Consider the following 11793-nt stretch of genomic DNA (forward strand, 5'->3'; position numbering starts at 1 on the left):
ATGCTCGGGGGCAGTCATGATAGAATGTTATTCGTGTTATCTGAGTGTATGATAGTATGTTAATAGGGCTAAATCATGTGCTAGAATGATTTAAGACTAATCCATGATTTTGTTATGATTAATAACCCATGAATGCCATGATTCCTGAATGATTACAGTATGAATTCTATGTTTATGGTTCCTGTGTGAATGTCCCTGGGCGATGACGGCATTTAGGGTTTCTGTGATAACTCTGTAACTGACGTAAGTGATTGACGTAACTGACTCGATTGACGAAATAGAAATTGACGAAACAGGTGAGGTGTTTCGCCAAGGGGTAATTGACGAAACAGGGGATGTGTTTCGCCAAGGGTGGTTGACGAAACAAGGTAGTGTTTCGTCAAAAGGTAGTTGACGAAACAGAACATGATTCGCCGACCAGAATTTCGTCAACTTGAATAATTTGCACAGTAATCTGACTTAACTCTGTTAGAAGTTAACTGAGATATTTAACTGCTGTTAAGTGATACACATGACTTATATGAGCTTGAATGTGTACAATGTGCTACTTGGTGATTATCGATGCATTGTCCTTTGTGATTACACTTACGTGCCAACTTCATGAATATCAACTGATCAAATACATGTGAATAATTAGGACTTGACTGATTAAGTGTGAACGAGTAGTTAATCTTACCGAGCAAACCAAGGTGAGTTCATTGCATTTCTCAAGCATGCGTCCCGGTGGTTTGGGACAACTAGTAAACGTTTGGAAAGGGAATCTTGGGTAAACAATGGAATTGGGTCTTGGTTATTATTCATGGGATCGATCATTACCAATGCTTGGTTAGGGGCATTGGGGGCTGGACACACTCCAGGTTATTGAGGGACACACTTCCCGGATACATATGGGCACACTCCCTAGGGTATCTCAACAAGTTACAAATCGCAACATATCACATCGGTGAATTAACCTAACATATATCTGGTAACAAAACACGTTAACTAACTTTGAACTCACCAGCGTCGTCTGACACACTTGTCTGCATGCTTGCAGGTCGTTAGAGTTCGTGACGTGGACTTGCTATCTGGGAGTGCTGGAGTGGTCATGGATCGAGGCTCTTGGATTAACTTATATTTGATACCTTGGTTTTGAGTATTATTATGAAACAATTGCTAAACGATTTATTACATGCTTCCGCTATACAACTCTTTGGGAATTAATATTATGTTTGACATTTTCTATTGGTAATTAACGACATGTTTATTTAAATAATTATCATTGGTTCAATGTGATTGGTGGCTCAGACTCTGATGCGTAACACGCCTCGCGGGGTTCCCGCAGGTAGTATTTTGGGGGTGTTACAATTGCGTTTTACATATAAGACATTTCTTTTTGTTTTTGGTGCATTGCGTTTTAGGTAAAACATTTTTTTATGTGTTTTCAGTCCATTGCGTTTTAGAAAACAGACATTTTAAGTGTTTTCTGGCCATTGCTTTTTACAAATAAGACATTTCTTTGTGTTTTTGGTGCATTGCGTTTTAGGTAAAACACATTTTTATGTGTTTTCTGGCCATTGCGTTTTACAAATAAGACATTTCTGTGTGTTTTCTGGCCATTGCGTTTTACAAATAAGTCATTTCTTTGTGTTTTTTGTGCATTGCGTTTTAGAAAAATGTCACTTTTTAGGTTTTTTTTTTCATTGCGTTTTACGTAACTGGTGGTTTTTCTATTGCGTTTTACGCAACTTGGTTTTAAATTTTTTTTTTAAATATAGCAATAGTATACTCATTTTAAAGATAAAAAACGCTCATTTTTTTGGTGCAATTTTTATAAAAAAAATAATGTCGTATGAAAGAATTATTAACGTTTAAAAAATGGGGGGAATTGGAGGAGAGAGAAACTATTGGCTTGGATTGACTAGAATGCCCTTGAACAAACTCACGCGCCTCTTTTCTTCCTTTCAATTTCCCTGATTTAATCTTAGCCCTTGATTAATGATGTGTGTAAAATGCAACATATAAATCACATCAATTAAGGCATTAAACTAACCCTTTTTAAGTACTAATGTTGGAAAAAGAGTGTTTTTGTCTTTCTTTTGTATTTTCAGGATGAAATGAGCTCAAAATCACAAAAGAAGCAAAAAGACAACTAATTCTAGCATAAATACAAGAAAAGGAATAAAAGTAGACTGCCCGGACCCTCAACGGCACCCCCCAAGGCAAAGAAGAGAAAACAGAAGACTGAACACGCCCCGTGTCCAGCGAACACGGGGCCGTGCCCAAGAAGCAGCAGAAAAGACAAACTAGTAGAAGCTTCCATTGCCCACCACGGGGCCGTGTCCAGCGGGCACAGGGGCGTGGTGAAAGTACAGCAGGCGCATTAATTGTAATTGCGAATTACAATTAATGAAGAGAGAAAGTGTCAGACGGGCACGGGGGCGTGTCCAGCGGACACGGGGCCGTGCCCAGCCTTCTGTTCAGCCTATAAATAGGGGTGCTTGGTTTCATTCCATCTCATCCCTTGGCACATCACCTCTCTCACACTTCATCCACCACCCACCACCACCATAACACCATCATCCACCACCATCATCCATTGTCCATCGTAGAGTGTGTGAGTCGTCTCGGGATCCAAGATTGATCGTAAGAGTTCTTGACAATCAAGGCCATGTTTGCCTAAGTCTCTTACATCACTTGGTGAAGACAAGTGTTTAGTATAATACTTTTTATTTTTAATCTTTTGCACTTTTTATTTGGTTTTGTATTAATGACTTTAATAACTAGTTACTTATGTTGAAGGTGATCTTTCCTTATCGTTTGTCCGTGGTGTCTTGGCGTTATTTTACTGTCTATATAAAATAAAAGATTTTCACCATTCATATCTCCACGGTCTATATGGAGGTATGTTGGCTACCTGGTCGGGGGTTAAGGGAACGGTTTGGTAAGGGTCTTGCCCTTGTTCAGCGTTTGGAGGTCCTGCTTGGGACCTGGGTCAAATTTAGTAGGATCTCCTTCAATGCCCATAGGTATTGGATGGCGGGGATCCAAACTCTTTGACCCCCTCATAAGTTAACTACTATTAATACTATAACCCGGCTATTTAGGACTGTATCCCTGCTGACTCAGACTACTTAGCCGAGGGTAACGTCACCGCCAAAAGCGGGGCCTACCACAATTTGCATTAATAACTTAATTCATTATCTTTCAATAATCCGACCCTTTAGGATTGTATCCTTGCTGACTCAAACTACTAGGTTGAGGGTAACGTCGCCTTCAAAAGAGGGGCCTACTACAATAACTAAGATAATCTCTTAAACAAGTGCAAAAGTGCGAAAATAATCAAAGGTTATACTAACACACGTGTCGGATCCAAGTGATTCATCTTGTCTATCTGTTTTTATTTTATTTTATTTTTCAGCATTTAGTTAGTTTTTATTTTTCTTAGTTTAAAACATTTTTCTCACTTTTTGATTTGATTAGACGTTGAGGATAAACCGGTATTAAAAGCTCTTGTGTCCTTGGACGACCTCGGTATCTTACCAACACTATACTACGTCCACGATGGGTGCACTTGCCCATATGTGTGTTTAGTGTTAGTAAATATCGTGTTTTATAAATTTAAAACTTGGCTAAAAGTGTAAAAAGGGGCTTAAATATTCATCTAAATTATAACACACTTCACGCACATCAATTAACTTAATGGATGGTCAAGATCACTTCCTAACCTTCCTAGCCAAATAAACTTCCTATTGTATCTCCACCCAAGTTATTGGTACTTTTTAACAATATCCTCATCATCAAGAACCACTTAATTTTCAATAGTCTTTTATTATTGTGAGAGTCTTCATAATAGTTTAAATGGAATGATTTAAATAAAACAATTATGAAATTTATTTATTATTTAGTGAGGTCTTTCCTCGAAAATTACCTCATACTTCACGTCAAACATTAAAAGAAACAAAAGTTTTAAACTTGTTTCGATTATTTCGGTTAGGTGGTGTTTGTTTTTTCATAAAAGTTCTTCCTGACCTCTTTTGTCTGCGCCGCACAGACGCTTAGATCTGCAGAGTGTTTGATTTTCAGAAGACATTTCATTAAAAAGGTCGGCGAGACCTCTTTTTGGTGCAGATGTGAGAATGGATCTTCTCACCTCTTCTTAGCACTTCTTCCTTTCTTTTTGCATCACAAACACAAACCCTACACCTCCTTCTTCTCCTCCACCACTATCGTCCTCCATCCACAGCCACCTTCCCACTGCCACCCTCCCTCCACAGCCACCTTCCCACCGCCACCCTCCATTTCTGGTACAAGTCTCCCTTTTCTTTCCCGTTTTGGGGGTTTTCCGACTTGGGGGTTAGCGATAATTAGGGTACCGACGGCACCACCCATGAAGTCGGCGACGTACAACAGAAATAACTACAACAACTCAACCATGCGATATCTCCACCACATCCGTCGGAAAACCTTCACTCTCCGATCACAACCCGCCGCCGCTTGATCCGATTGTCGCACTGTATTCATATTCACTCTCAAAACAATGGCTCCGGTGTCGGCTTTAGCGAAATACAAGCTCGTGTTCTTAGGAGATCAGTCAGTTGGAAAAACGAGCATCATCACACGATTCATGTATGATAAGTTCGATAATACTTATCAGGTAACCTAATTTGATCTAGCTATATGTTGTTAAGCTATTAATCGTAGCATATATACGTGTTAGGTTTTCAATTTATTATGTATATAGTATAGGTGGAGTGTGTTTTTGTGCGATTGATCTGATTTTGAGTTGTAGTTATTTCGTTGTTGCTAGCTTCAATTTGTCCAGCTACAAGTGATTTGAGCAGCAGTTAAAAAACAAACTATCTTCTTCTTGCAGACTGCAGAGGTTTGGTCCACCTCTTCAGCTACAGATGTGGTACGCAGACTGCAGGCATTTTACCTCTGAAAAAACAAACAGCGCTTTAATGTTAACATTTACAAACAAATCGTATTAACAGAATCATAATGAAAGTTCGGAGATTATAGTATTTAGAAAATGTTTCACTGACTTTAGCAAAATAATAAAGAAACTTGGTTATTATTAAGTGAAAAATTCTCCATATAATGATAGGCTTACGAGCCTAATCAAACTCGGTGTATGATAAAACTTGTTTATTAAGTCAACTTCATTTTAGGCTCAAGCTCGATTTAGCTTGAATTGATTTTAGCTTCGAATGGGCCGATCTAAAGTAGCACACGAGTACATCATCGCATTTACATTATTACCACACTTGAATTTTGTGATCACGACTGAAACTCAATATCAATCGCACAACTTCGATTTCCATTTTCCACCACCACCTACACTTTTGAATGCTCTCGAATGCTAGGTTTCTTAAGTGTGAGCTTAGTCGTTTTGACTTCAGCGTGGGCGATCTCAGGTATAAATTTAGAGTTTTCGGCCGTGGATCTTGGCCCATAGGCATGGGTTTGGTTGCGCTTAGCAGCGCGGAGGTATGTAGTGCGGGGTTCAGTGGGATGAATGTAATTGTATCCTCCTGATCGGCTGTTAGCCGAGTGGGATTCCCCGCAATATGTACGACCGTCTGGGTCGGTGCGATCATACCCCTCGTGGTGGGGTTGTGGTCCCAGACGGCTATGGATGCCGGAGCCGCGGTGGGCTGTTGACTGTCGCCTATTTTCACCATGAGGGACTAGGCGGCTGTGTATTGGGCCCCTGCGGCGGGACCCATATGTGGAATCGTCTTTTTCGAGTGTGCAGACGCTATATTAGGAGGATTCGCGGTATTTGCGCCTACTTCGGGAGGCTGGGTGTTTGGGGACCCTGCCCTCGTATTGCAAGATACGAGCCGCAAGTGTATTTGACGCGGGGGTGGGACCGTCGGGAATTTGCGCTTCAACGCAAGCTCTATTGTAGGCTGCGGCCAGCATAGTTTGTTGTTGGTAATACCAGGCATGGAGGTTCATGCCTGGAGGTATCACATAAGCATACTGTGAAAAATCTACTGCGAATGTGGGAAGAGCGCCCCCTTGTGTGGATGTGCCAATGTGGCCAACGTGTTAGGCTGGGGGAGCAGTCCCCGCAGGCCCTGGGTTTGTGGGGTTTAGGCTCTCGCCGGTAGCATTGTTTTGACGATCAGACATGATCTCAAGAAAGAAAGAGATGTGAAAAAAATGCTAAGAGTAGCGGTGGGCGCCAATGATGAAACAGTGGTTAATCAGGGGAGGTTAATTCACTGGTCTCGTTAGGTAAGGTTAATCCCTTCTTTCCGAGGATCGGTGGCTGGATCGTCCGTTGGTTTATCTTCTGCACAAGGAAAACAAAACGTGACTCGTAACAAGGATGATGGGGTGGGGGGTGCTCCTTGTTACCACTCTTTGGCGTGAGAATCAATAATTTGCTTGTGAAGCAAAGTGTGTGATAGTAGTAGTAGTAGCGAGAGAGTTGAGAAGAGATACCTCAAACCTGGTTTGGGATGGGTATTTATAGCCGATGAGCGAAGGAGGGTAATTGAGTAGGTAGACTGTCACGCGCCGCCCTTATGTAGGTGTGTCAGGCTTGTCGGTTGTGGAGGTGAAGCCACGTCTTACTGCGGTGTCAGTCTGTTGCTTACGTGTCCCTGACAGGCGACTGTCATTGGCGCCACTTGCACTGTGGTGTCAATCCCACTTGTGTCGTGGGCAGGATGCGGTGCCGTGCCGCATCGCTGTTTGCGGTAACTGCTGTTGTTTCCGCGTTCTCACTCTTGCAAAGACCGTGGGATGCGTTGCTAGGCCACATCGCCACTCGTGGTGACTGTTGCTATTGTTCAAATCCCTTGTCGTGACGAAAATGTTCATAGGATGCGGTGCCAGGCCGCATCGCTATGTGTACACCCATTTTCATACACAAGGTAAGTCTTTTTATCACTTGACAGATTAGATTCGACCGCTGTGTTCGCGCGTGCCCGCACAGACACATATAAGTTCTTGCCGGTAGGGGTTTTTAGTAAGGGTAATGATCACTCGAAACCATGTTGGTGCGAGATCTGAGACCATACCCTTCATTCTGGCTTATTGCTAAAAAACAAAAGCTCAAGTTTCCTAAATTTCCTAAAAGTGTTCAAATATTTTTGGCAATAAAGATAGACCATTTCATGTTGTTACTTAAAGGTTTTTATTATATGATATGGTATTGATGACACACATAAATATGTGTGTATGTGTGTCTATGTTTGATTGGTTTCTTAACTTTTTGCTTTATAATATTTTTGTTTTCATTTAAGTCATAAAGTTGATGAAAAAGATAAAAGAGAAAGAAAAAACAAAAGGAGAATTTCAAATAATTTTATTGAAAAGATATTTTAGAGCATTTTAAAGCTAATAATTTTATTGAAAAGATATTTTTTAGCATTTTTAAGCTAAAAGTAAAATTATTTTATTCTATGTTAGGAATTATATAAGTTATTTTATTCCGTTAGTGATTATATGGTCCACTTATATAACTATAATATATTAACACCATTACCATTTGATCTTTATCAATAGTTATATGATATTTCTCCCATTTAAATTATATCAAAGTTTAAAGATGTCCGTGTTCAACCTTTTTATCCATGTTACGACTTCTTTAAGTAATGTAAATACAGATGTCTTATTTTCATGGCATTATGATATCAGTTCTTATTTTTTATTTCATCTTAACTTTTATCTTTTAGATCATATGGTGTGAATAGGTATAAAGAATGAGCTTTATTTGACATGTGGACGCAAAGTCAGCGCGCGTCAGAAAAATGACGTGGTGGAGAAAAGGGAGGGGTGGGAAGGAGCGTGAAAGAGGGGCGTTATCCGACACATAGCACATATTTTTTATTATTTATTTTATTTAATAATTACATATTATCTATTAATTTAAGAAAATAGCATTATTACTAATATAAATAATAAAAACACTTACAAAATTTAAATAAAAAAAGATTACATTACGAAAAAAACCGATTACATAATTTAAACTTAAAAAATGAAACATAAAAACATAATCTAAAATGACCGAAAGTAGGTGCGGGATTTATCCATGATTTCTATTTTTAGTTTCATGTACGTTTCACGCTCTTCGCCTTCAAGGTGATCATCTTCATAGTGAGTATTTTCATATCCGTTCGCTTTTGCTTTTCTTCGTAAAGGCTAAAAGCCTTTATTTTTTGAGTGTTTCTTTCTTGTTGGATATTGTTGAACACGCGGATTTGTTCTTGGATGCCGACCAAAGCGAGATTTTTTCCACTCATAGTGGATCGTTTTTGGGCCCGCTTTTTTGATGTATCTCTTCCCAGTGGCCTTTGGCTTCAAAATCATCGTCGCTTAAGTTGATCTCAAAGTCGGTACGAGCATCCGAGCAACTAGTGGAGGAATAACTTTTGGACCTTTTGGAGGACGATTGTCCCGCTAAAGGTACTCGTGCCCATTTTGGCGAGTTATTCGCAATGCGCCAGCAATGAATATATTTAAAGTTGACCCGTTTTTTTGCCTTTCGAATACAAGGACATAGCACGCATCAAACAGATTGATGTCCGTTTCACCACTTTTTGGGTTGTCCTTTAGTTGTTGTAGTGGCCGTTGAAAGCGATCATGGCGGTGTTTATTTCACGTGTGACAACCGATAATTTTCGGTTATAACTTCGCTCATAACAAACATTAAGACAATTATAAGTAGTGTGTTAAGATAGTAAACCAACTTAATTGGGCCTTTGGAATGCCTAGGAATGTCTATTTGGCTTTACAGTACGTGAATGGTGATTTGCGGGAAACCTGACGAGCGTTACACTGTAACGAACTGACACCGGATGAAATACTGACAATGCCAAAAAATATGAGTTCGTATACATATATATACACATGTAAATTTATTTTGCAAATTTATCCTGCTTCCAAACACAACAGAACGCATGTGAACAAAAAACGTGATAGTAAGAATGCACTGACAACAAAATGAAAGCATCAGACTCGTTTATTATCTTGAAAGCCAAAATATTATGATATATTTAGCTTCGTAATCGAATTTTGATATTCGCAGTTGAAATCCGATCGAAAAATGGACTAGAAACGACAACTGCAACACTTTACGTGATTTTAACGCAACCGACGACGTACGCATCAAACATCGACTTCCGACATTTTTTTCGTGCTTTCGACTTTAAATAGACATTTTACGACATTCCACGAAATCCGGGTGCGAAAACGGGTTTCGGAAATGCTTTGGGGCCGCACAAAAGACTAAAAACGCGATACTAGGCTTTAGGCCCAACCCACACCAAACCCTAGATATAAATATCTAGCAAACACACACACTACACCATTTTCACACACTCTCCCTCTCTCCTCACACCCTCACTCTTTCGGTTCTTTCTCTCTCTAGAACTCCTGCCACTGGCATCCTGCGACTAGCCGACGCGGCAGTGCGGCGGCGGCGGCCGTCTGGCGACAAACTTATCCGGCCAAACTCACCTTCCCCACTTTATTGGACCTCCCCAACGCAATAGCAACAACCATATTTCATGAATTGACGCCATCGGAGCTGTAGGACAACTCCGGCGAAGTTCCGATGAATTTTCCGGCAAGTCAATTTTGGATTTTTCACTCCATGCATGTGTAGCTCAGGTAAGTGAGAGCTTTTATACAAATTTTCACAACTTTTCCTTGGGATTTGAGTACTTAGCATGCGTTCAACTTTCAGGAAGTCTTAACATTATACTTCCTTGTGCAATGAAGATACAAGTCGTTACGTCCAACTCTGATTTTGCAGGGTGTGACATCACGCCACTTAGACGAGAGACTATCATTTTTCCGATAGAAATCTCATCCCAAAGTATTGTCATAAATATCGTTAATTCGGTTCCAAAAATCGTAACTATGTTAGTTTGTAAGACCCTTACTTGATTTAGCAATGTTTCATATAAGTTTTGCATAAAGATGTGTTTATACGATTACACATACATTTTATGATACGAGTTTGTTTAAACATTTTAAAATTTAAAACATTTCAACAAAATATATTTATATCATCGTTTAAAACGTGACGAAGAAACGTAATATGGAAGCTTGAATCTTGATCGTGTTCGGTTCTTCTTTGAGCTTGATCGTCATCTGGCACTTCAAGATATCCTACATTTCATAAAAACATGAAATGTGTTAGTTATATGACGTTTAAAAGGTGTCTAGACGAGTTCACAAAGCAAAATGACCCTCGCAGCAGTTTTTTACCAGTTTTGAGACCCGTCACGTGTCGCGACGGGATTTAAATGATCCTTCGCGTGACGCGACGGCTGTGGCAGCCCGCGACCATAAAGGGTCTTCCCCGTCGCGGGGCGCGACACCCTGAATTTTCCAGAAAGTTTTGAAATGGAGCTGCATATTTTCAGCAAACTCATTTTTCGCCTAAACGGACATAACTCTCTAACTTTTTATCCGTTTTACGATCTGTTTCTTCCTACGTGATCGTAATTTGATTCTCCATCATGTGGATTCAAAATCCGACATCCGGATTAACAACTTTATATGTTTTTAAGCCCTTGGCTTTATATCTTTTTACAAAACTTTTGACCCGTTCATGATTTTATCAAACAAACTTGTTTGTTGCATTCAAATTCTCATGAATATCATGTTATAACTGTTTCCTATTATACAAGGTTCTAATCACGGGTTTTTATGCATCCTTAACCCGTTTATGCGTGTATACTTATTTTGACCCGTTAAGAGATTTAAGCATTTTTAACTTACCTCTCGCTCATTCTTTGCTTGCCACATATTTCCACATTTACATATCAACTTGTCTTCCACCACAACTATTTTTGTGGTGGATTTAATGTGGTAAACTATTTATTCCGAGTTCTACCCCTCGATTTGTCATTTTACGGAAAAGACTCATTTCGAGGCATTTGACCCTAAAGGTTCATACCTTTCACTTTTATACTTATCATACGGATTTACTTAATCGATATACTTATTATCAAACTACTTTTAGAGATCGTTTGCCTAGTTTATCATACAAGGGCGTTTTGGTCAATTTTAGCCTTTCCTTAACGACGAAGGACTTTCAATAACATGTTTGACCAAAATTGCACATAATAGCTATTATCCTAGTTGCACATACCTGGCTCGGGTCAAAGCATAGACCCGTTTTAATACCTTGCGTTAATAATCGTTAATTAATAACCACACAAATATCCATTTGCTATTCGCTCCTGTGAGCAAATGACTCGACAAATAATCATTAGTGGATATTGTCATATGGTGATATCTTCACCTTTTGACCCGTTTGGTCTAAATGACCATTTATCTTTGCGAGATGATATTTATTTACCATCTCATCCATATAACTCGTTCCGGTTTAAACCGTACGATCCTATTTCTTAAAAATTATCTCTTAATTCTTGTTACTCATTATGGATTACACCATAAGGTAACTTAAATCAAACTCATTATTTATTCGTCATTGTATGACCGAATTACCGATTTAATCCTTTTTAACCATCAACATGGTTTCTTATCATTTTCACTTATCTCGTTCCGTACGACTACACGTCGGAACATCATATTTCAATTAGTTATTTATCTTATTCATAATCAATATGAAAAGAGAATATTCTACAAATCAAAAGAGTGTAAGCTTTACTTACCTTGCATCCAAATTATTCTTTTCCTTCATAGTTGATTCGTTTGACTCGCTTCCTTCCTAAGCTTCCACCTAGATTGTCAAGCGTCAAACTACCTTTTTATCATGCGTAAGATGGTTAGATTAGTCTCCATTATTAAGACTATCTCATCTTACGGACTTTATAT

General features: G+C 39.2%; 1 long non-coding RNA gene across 1 annotated transcript; it reads right to left on the bottom strand.

Moving 5' to 3' along the window:
- Positions 1–9963: 9963 nt before the first annotated feature.
- LOC110874208 lies at positions 9964–11793 on the bottom strand. Its single transcript, XR_002555733.2, has 2 exons — positions 11631–11793; positions 9964–10116 (listed from the first exon to the last, which is right to left on the bottom strand). It is a non-coding gene; the product is annotated as an uncharacterized LOC110874208 (long non-coding RNA).

Source organism: Helianthus annuus, chromosome 9 (genome assembly GCF_002127325.2).
Source record: "Helianthus annuus cultivar XRQ/B chromosome 9, HanXRQr2.0-SUNRISE, whole genome shotgun sequence".
NCBI lineage: Eukaryota > Viridiplantae > Streptophyta > Magnoliopsida > Asterales > Asteraceae > Helianthus > Helianthus annuus.